The sequence below is a fragment of the Fundulus heteroclitus genome, chromosome 20, assembly GCF_011125445.2.
Source record: "Fundulus heteroclitus isolate FHET01 chromosome 20, MU-UCD_Fhet_4.1, whole genome shotgun sequence".
NCBI classification, from domain to species: domain Eukaryota; kingdom Metazoa; phylum Chordata; class Actinopteri; order Cyprinodontiformes; family Fundulidae; genus Fundulus; species Fundulus heteroclitus.
This window is the reverse complement of record NC_046380.1, coordinates 22,620,090-22,628,926: the sequence shown is the minus strand read 5'-3', so window position 1 is coordinate 22,628,926 and position 8,837 is coordinate 22,620,090. Positions and strand designations below refer to the sequence as shown.

The 8,837-nt window shown below is 39.7% G+C and overlaps 1 protein-coding gene across 3 annotated transcripts in view; it reads left to right on the top strand.

Annotated features, from left to right (window-relative positions):
- The first annotated feature begins 2,790 nt into the window (after positions 1 to 2,790).
- Positions 2,791 to 8,837, top strand: part of LOC105927211 (sodium-dependent neutral amino acid transporter SLC6A17) — a 30,504-nt gene continuing 24,457 nt past the window's right edge. Inside the window, exon 1 of one of the 3 annotated variants that reach the window (XM_036152044.1) lies at positions 2,791 to 3,084. The gene's annotated coding sequence lies outside the window, so the exon portion shown is untranslated. The remainder of the gene's footprint in view (positions 3,085 to 8,837) is intronic. The other 2 variants (XM_036152043.1, XM_012863854.3) reach the window with 2 other exon arrangements.

Sequence of the window (8,837 nt, the reverse complement as noted above, 5' to 3'; positions counted from 1 at the left end):
GAAACATTTAGACGTCTTTAAATTGTACTCTGAACGTAGTTCATCTGCAAAACGCATCTAACCTGCGTGAGCAAGAGCTATTTTTACTTTTATTTCAAATCTGCTCCATTCAAATCGTCCAAAAATGAAGGTTGTAGAACCTAACAAGGAAAATGATAAGGGATGTAAATACATCTGAAGAACACTTCAGCGTTGAAGTCAAGACTGCAGGATTCGTGTTCTTGAAATCATTGCCTTCTTTTGCCAGCCGGGGTTACCTCGGAAAAAGGTTTGCGTCTTTGTGTGAAAAGGAAACTGCTGCACAGAATATTGTAGCGGATCATCAAGGTCTTCAGGGTAAGAGGTTCAGAAAGCATCGGGACAGCCAAGTGTGGTCCCACGAGGTCAGTGTGGTGCTGCCACCGGTGCAAAGCTTGGTCAACGCTGCACACAGATGGTTGTCCACAGCGAGACCAAGGCTGTTGGGGAACGGCTACGTCAAAAGGTGAGCAATCTACTTTCCTGCACAATGAAGCGCATTTTAATTCTTGACTTGTGCACAGAAAAGGCCCCAGATCTCAACCCTATTGAGAACCTGCAGTTCATTTTCAGGAAGTAGGTGAAGATCACCTTCCAGCACCGATGAGGCAGCAACGTGTCACCATTAGTCCGGGTTTGAGCCAGAAGATGCCCAGCGTGCTGGAGAGAACAGCAGAACGCGCGATAAATATTGCATAAATTTGATGGACTTAAACAAATGTTTGAGGGAGCTCTGCATTTCCACTCATTGTTAAACGGTGACGGTTAAAGAAAAACACATGCACCAGTGCTGAAATCTCCGTGCATAACCGTAGCGCTGCAGAGCTCTCTTTGTGAGGAGAAGTCTATGCAACAACAGATCGAAGAGACGCGCTGCATTAGAAAGAGGAGAAGTCTTCGTGACATTTGCTTCTTAAAAGATGTAAAACAATCTCCCTCCACCGGGTGCCACTGAAACCTCGGAGGCCTCAGCAGCCAATCACAACGAAGTAATTTATCCACGAGACATGCCGAGGGGAAGACAATGCAGAGATGAGAGATACGATCCTCGGGATGCTGCTGTGGCCCCTGGCTGGTGGTCAGGTTCAACAACGAGCATCGACAGTGTCACAGAGCAAAATACGGCTGTGGAAATAACCAGGTGGAGTCAGGAAGAAGGTTTTAGTGTGTTCTCGTTCGGCCTGAAGTGTTTCTAGTAACACACTAGAGCACAGAAACGCACATCTTAATCTGTACATAAGCCTGTTTAAGCATAAATGAAAATTAACCCGGTGTATTTATTACAGATTCACACAGGGCGGAGCATAAACCTTAGTTGATTAAGTCTTACTCTAACAGCCAGGGGGGAACAACATGAATCTATTAGGTGAGGATGAAAAATGGCTACTGTATACTATCTTCCTCCTCGATCTCTGGTGTTAAAAAACATTGTGCTGGATGGGGCGTGATTTATGATCCCCTGGGTGGCTGTGTCTGCTGCTTACGTGCCAGGGTCTTAATAGAGCACAGACCACCACGGCTCGATCAAGAAACCGGACCATTTAGAGACAGAGTGCAGCTGCAGCTCAGTTGATCTGACTTTTTTCCTGGTTTCTTTTGTCAGGGCAACATTTCAAATGAGGCCAGGTCTTTTTTTTTCTTCTTCTTCTTCTTTCTTTTGTTCGGACTGCGTCCCACCAAAAAAAAGAAATCCTCACAAAACAAAATTAAACTTTACTAAAATGTATAACCTTGTGTGCTAAATTAAATAATTTTAAAAGATGATCTAATTTATCATGAGGGGAAAAAAATCTATCTAAACTAGCTGGGTCATACATATTACCCTTTGTACCCAATAACTGCCTTCAGTCATATGCGATAACTTCAATTGAGTCTTTGTGAGGGAATTTTGGCCCGGTTGTCTTTCCACAATGGTTTTAAATCAGACACGCCACAGGTTTGCGAGCATTAATGGTCTGTTTAATGTCCTGCTACAAACGCTAAGGGCTTTTATATGTGAGAAGAACAGATCTTAAGACTATTTTCTACATTAAACAGGGAGCCAATGAAGGGAAGCTAAAATATGAGAAATGTGATCTCTCTTTTCAGATGTTTTTGGATCAGCTGAAGGCTTTTAAATGCATTTCGTGGACCGTCCCTTTCTTCTCCCTTTGTTTCCGTTGAATCGTGATCGAACTGAGGCCTGAGATGCTTTGGATGTTTTTGGTTCATTTATGGCCATCTTGACGAGACTTCCATGTGCTGCTATTGTGCGATTTGGTAGAGAGACAGTTCTGCTGTGATCTCAAAGCCTTAGAAATGGTTTCCCTTGCCAGACTAATAGATGTCAACAAATTTGTTTCTCATACGCTCTCACACTTCTTAGAACCAGGTTTGGATCTTTGAACCTGCTTCGTGACTGATGGGTTCTATTTAAGCAATGTCTTGATGCCACAGGCGAGACAGTAACCATAGCTGGGTATTTGCTGGTGAAATTTAACTCACAAGGCAAACTTGTAGATTTAAGATATCTACACCTAGTGGAAAACAGCAACAGCAGTCAAAAAGGAAACAAGAAATGCCGTTTTAAAAACATTGATACAGCAACTTTAGAAGGGTCACACATTGCTCTATCCATTTTAGAAGGCATACCAAGGATCCCTTGCATGCAACCCCTTGATGATGATGATTAGGCGATCTTTACGACACAAGTGAAAGTTAATTTTCCAACCAAAGTGATCATTTCAGCAAAGCAAAGCTCCCACTTCCTCCCTTTATTTTCCACAGCTGCTGGTATGGATGGGGACGGAGTCCAGTCTCCGGATAACGAGCGGCAGGTGACGACCCGTCGGCGCAGATGCTGAGAGCGCGGCTCTCTGTGCGTCACGGCGCGCTCCGGACTCTCCTCCCTGCCTCAGATGTTCGGATGCTCAGCATGTGACGCTCCGTCCGTCCTCAGAGTCCGGTGAGCGCTTAATCTGGACCACAGCCACGCACGCAAGCTGCTCGGTGGACATGCTCATTTATTCACCTCTCCTCACGCCACGTCACTTTAAACGGGGAGGACATCGCCGCAAAAGACCCACGGTAAGCGGGGCTGGCTCGACAAAAAACGCGTAATGTTGACTGATTTTTGCTGCAGAAGTTGCGATACCCTTTTTCAGCCTAGTTGAGTCCTTCTTGTGTCCTATCTCGAAAACAGCAGGGAAGTTTTGGTTTTATTTTAATTCTCACGGAGTTGTTTAGATCCGTGCGCGTTAAGGGGTTAAAACGTGTCCCCTGTTTTGGGCAGAGGTCAGGAGACAACCGCGCTTGACCTTGGATGTGTTTGGATGCCGCTTCGTCCCTCATGGGGAGCAGAGGCGAACATCTCACCATCAGCAGGACATGTGTCAGCTGCTCTGCTCGGAGTGGTCCCTGGGTGGTGCTCTTAAGGTCATTCAGGAGTCTGATCTGCTCGGATTCTGGGTAGTTTTTGCCATGTTGCAGATTCGGTATAATTTCAGTGAGGATGCCTTTATGTAGCAAGATTCAACGCCGTGTTTCAGACTATTAATCCAGAGTTTCTCTGCTTGAAAGAGCACTTGCTATTATGAAATGGGTCAATATTTGATGAAAACCAGTTTAGAGACTTTGCCGTGCTCACACAGGAGAGATGCATAATTTATCGAAGATTCAAATTGGGAAACTTTAATTGGGAATTAACAAGAATCCAAAGCAATTAACAGGAAGTTTGGAATAAACAGGGGGAAAAAACGTAGAATTTAAAATATTGAAACCTGGCTGCAAAACAGAGGAATCTTAAATATGGAATTGTATTTTGCATAATCTTAACTAAAACAACTAGACTTCATGCAGCCGTACACTTCAGCGTATCAATTTAATTCTTCATTCACAGGCACCTAGCAAACTGCTCACTGCAGGGGAATGGAGGCCACGCCCCCAACATGCACTGTGCGTCACATGCACTGATTATTTCACAAAACCTGTACAATTGAGGCCACGCATTTCTGTCTGTTGGCTAAATATAGCCAAGCTAGTTTGGTTAAATTATTGGATAGATCTGTAAATAGAGTTTGTTTTTGTTTTTGTTTTTTGGCATGGATTGTCATGTTGCGTGGATGTGATGAAAGATCCAAGTGCAGACAAGAATGTGGGATGAGCATAGTGAAGATTTTGAATAATAACAACAGAAAGCTTGGAGTTGCAAAGGAGAATTGCAGAGGCAGAGATACAACATAAATACAACAAATTAAAATGTACAAAGAACAGAATGCAAGAATAAACTATGAAACTAATCGCACCTTATAGGGCAACACCTTTCTAGCAATAATGCACACAAAGAAACTAACTGATTACTCTTAAACAATCATAAAGAACTCTGCAGTGATCAAAACAAAAGACATGGATGTCTGTTTATATTTGCGTGTATTTGGAAATGATTTGGTTTGTTTTATTTACCCCCCCCCCCCCCCCCATTTTCCAGTTAATTGGCAATTCATTTCCAAAGATTCCTTTATATTCTATATAAACCTGCCAATTTTTAATGCTTCCTAAATTCCCCTGCTTAACTTCCAGTGGTACGTTTAGAGAGGAAAAAGCCTGAAGGCGAAGAAATATTTAAAAAATATATCATACATGGATAATATAAGTGGGAAATCATTGGTGCTGTGGTGGCTGTCAGGCCTAACAGGAGGCAGGCCACCTTGGTCCAGCCCTGGAGATACACATGAACATTTATCAGACATGGCCGAATGTGACCCGTGCATATTTCAGCCAAACGTCATACAGCCACATCTGCTTGCCTTTACATCGTATTTGTCAAAACAACAGCTCAGGTTTCACAATCCTATCTGAAAGCTCGAATTATCACTCATCTTACAGCATGTTATTGATACGTGATAGCAGAATTTCATTTGGATGAGATGAAGATTTCTCTATGGAACTGCCTGAAAGCTTTGGTGACCGACACTATTGTAGTTTTGATATAATCATGTAGTGTTTAATGATGAGGAATGAACACTTTCATTTTATAGTGTACAGAAACAATCATAACAGCAGATGGCGTCATGCTATGATGAACTCCAATTAAGGAGGTTTGATTGTCTTTTGAGAAAGGGAGCTAAAAAAAAGAAATGAACTGAGATAACATCCCAGTAAGCAACACACTCTAACTTCTTGCACTGCAAAAAGAGAACTAAAAATAAGTAGAATTTTCTTTAAATGAATGTATTTGCACTTAATTTGAGCAGGTAAATAAGATTATCTGCCAGTGGAATGAGTATTTTACCCCTAAAATAAGATAATTAGATATACAGCACTTGAAATAAGATGATGGAGATGAATTGTTCCTATTTTAAGTGCAAAAATCTTATTCCATTGGCAAATAATCTTATTTACATGCTCAAATCAAGGAAAAATACTCTCATTTCATGAAGATTTTTCTTATTTTTAGTTATATTTTTGCAGTGTGTTCATCAAAAGGTCTATTTACTTAAAGGAAACATGAGGTTGGACATGTTGGACATTCGGCTTTGTCATTTTTATCATAATTTAAAGCAAATTTAGAAGATATAGATTCAAAATGTCTTGCTAAACAATGCTTACCCTTTCACCATTTGATCATATATCTCACTTTGATGTATTTTGCTTGGATTTTACTTGATAAAGTATCACAAAGTAGAGCCTAATTGTGAAGACAAAGGCAAAACCTTTACAAATATGAATCCGTTTCCTCTAAATAAAGTCCTGTGCAGCCATTTGCATTCAGAAGCCTCTGCAATGAGTAAATGTAGTTCAGCTGTGTTGGATTTCATCTCAGTAGAAATCCAGCTGTTCTCTGAAGAACATCAGGCTTCTGGAGAACATCAGAGAACAAACAGCATCATGGAGACCGAGGGACCCAGCACACAGTTCAGGGAAGAAGCTTCAAAGTAGGTTAAGGCTAAGTACGTCCAGTTTTCCAGTGGAAGTGGAACCAAATGTGGAGAAGGGAATGACAGCCTCATATTACAGGTGATGAGAGTTCTTGGAAAATTTACAAAGAGGAGGACCAGAGCGACTGGAGCGCATCTAATTGGACTGACAAGCAAATTGGCATAGACGACAACAAGCAACAGAGAGATCTGAAGAGAAGATGAAATGGGCTGGCTCTTAACTGCTAGGGAGGTGCCGAGTGACACGAGGGACTAGGTGATACTAATTAGGTTACTGCCGAGCGGATGAGAGGGGGGAACAAGCGGAGGAGCTGAAGGAAAGTGACTAATTAACGGAGAAATTAAGTTAGAAGGATCTAACAGGGCCCAGATTTAAACTAATAAACCAGTAGCCAGACTTACTTTGAATTAAGAAACCTAAACAACATACAAGGAAGTTGGCAGAAGAAAGAACTAAGAATGTTAAAACAAAGAGTAAACCTGGTATGAAACACTTTAAGTATACTAAAAACAACCCCAAATGATCCAAACACAAAACCAAAGTAAATAACAGTGAGACCCATGGATCACGAGAGGTTTAGATTATACAGCAATGTTTTCCAGGTTTAAACTAGTCAAATCCTGCACCTGCAACAACTAAGTGTTATACTTTTCTGTTTTATTGCTTGATGCCTTGTTGTTAGGGTCCTTGTAAAACAGATTAATAACCTCAATGCAATTCTTTCCTGGAAAAATAAAGGTTCAGTTATTACAATTTTTTCATTCTTCAGTCGATCATTTAAACATAGAAAATTGCAGAGGGGCCCATGATAACTCTGGAGGAGTTACAGTAATCCACAGCTCGGGTGGTAGAGCCGGCTGACGGGACAACTGTCAGCCATCCGCTCTACAGATTTGGCCTTTGTGGTAGAAACACACCAACCCATGGAGGAATGTGGTGGTGGCAGAATCATGACATTGGGATGCTTTTCTTCAAGGTGGGGAAGCTGGTCAGATTTTTTTCTGAAAATTGATGGAGCTAAATGCAAGAGTAATCTTGGAGGAAAGTTTGTTGGAGGCTATAAAAGACTTGAAGCTTAGGGTCACCTTCCAGCAGAAACAGTGGAATGGTTTAGATCAAAGCATAAAAAGTTTTTTAAAACCATGGATCACTTTCAAACCCCTTCACAGTCATTTACTGCTTTGTGTTGCCCTATTTTATAAAATCCCAGTAACATACACTTTTTGATTTTAACATGAAAAAAAAACACCAAAAAGTTAATGTATTTCAAGAGCAAAGTGATGATGGACCGAGGAGAACAACTCAAAGGCATTGACTCTCATCATCGTCTGAGTTCATCTATAGACAGGGTCGATTTATTTTATTTTCCAGCAGGATTATTGCCTTTGTGAGCTGATGCGTTCCTGGAGCTGGAGGGATGATGCAGCGGAGGCTCATATTACGTGTCTTATATACTGTAGAATGGGGAACGAATGACAAGTCAGAAAAGCAGCATGGGGGGGTATAGTTAATGCAAGTCGGATTACCATGACCCGTGGATTATTGCATCAGCAGCTCATCTTCACATGAGGCAAAAGAAAATCTGTTTTTATAAAGAATAACTCACTTAATACGTAGCTTCCTCTCTGCTGAGAGAGTTTGTGGGGCATTTCAGGTCTGTCTCTTAAACCTATGGAGGACCAAGCCCACCAGAATATATATACATACATACATATATATAAATATATATATATATATATACTGCTCAAAAAAATAAAGGAAACACTTGGGGTTACATTGTGTTGTTTAAGTTTTCCCTTTATTTTTTTGCGCAGTATATATATATATATATATGTATGTATGTATGTATGTATGTATGTATGTATGTATATATATATATATATATATATATATATATATATATATATATATATATATATATATATATATATATATATATACTGCGCAAAAAAATAATAGAATATATATATATATATATCTATATAATCTATACCACAAAGGATTAAGGCAGTTCTGAAGGTATGAGGGGGTCCAACGCGGTGCTAGCAAGGTCTACCTAATAACGTGGCCAGTGAATATATATATATATATATATATATATATATATATATATATATATATATATATATATATATATATATATATATATATATTGCTAAAAATATAAAGGGAACACTTAGGGTTACATTGTGTTGTTTAAGTGAAGTGTTCCCTTTGTTTTTTTAGCAGTATCTCGCTCTCTCTCTCTCTCTCTCTCTCTATATATATATATATATATATATAGCTAGATATAGATATAGATAGATAGATAGATAGATAGATAGATAGATAGATAGATAGATAGATAGATAGATAGATAGATAGATAGATAGATAGATAGATAGATAGATAGATAGATAGATAGATAGATAGATATAATAGTGAAAAGTAGTTTTACAGAACTCTCTAAGGAATGTTTTCAGTGCCTTGTTGAATCTATGCCACAAAGGATTATATATATATATTATAGTGAAAAGTAGTTTTACAGAACTGGCTTTGTTTGAGGGGCTGGGTGAGTTTTTCATTTCATATTGAGAGGAGAGGGTCTCACCGAGGGCCTCGTTTCTGCAACCACCACCACTGTTACTGAATCATGTTTCTATTTCTGAATTTATTTTTTAATTTTGGTAAGTCGGATATGGCATTCACGTTCAGTTCTGTTTTTACAAATGCTTCCAGTACTGGAACATTCACGTACAGCATATATTTATCCACAGTGCGTTCATCTGATGAAACATCCTACAACCGTTACACTTTTGAGAAGCTGCTTATATAATGTGAAAAAAAGTTGAGCCAGCAGAGGAGCATGTGATGTGGATCAGGAAAACACACGCAGTGCTTCTGCATCCAAAGCATCATGTTTA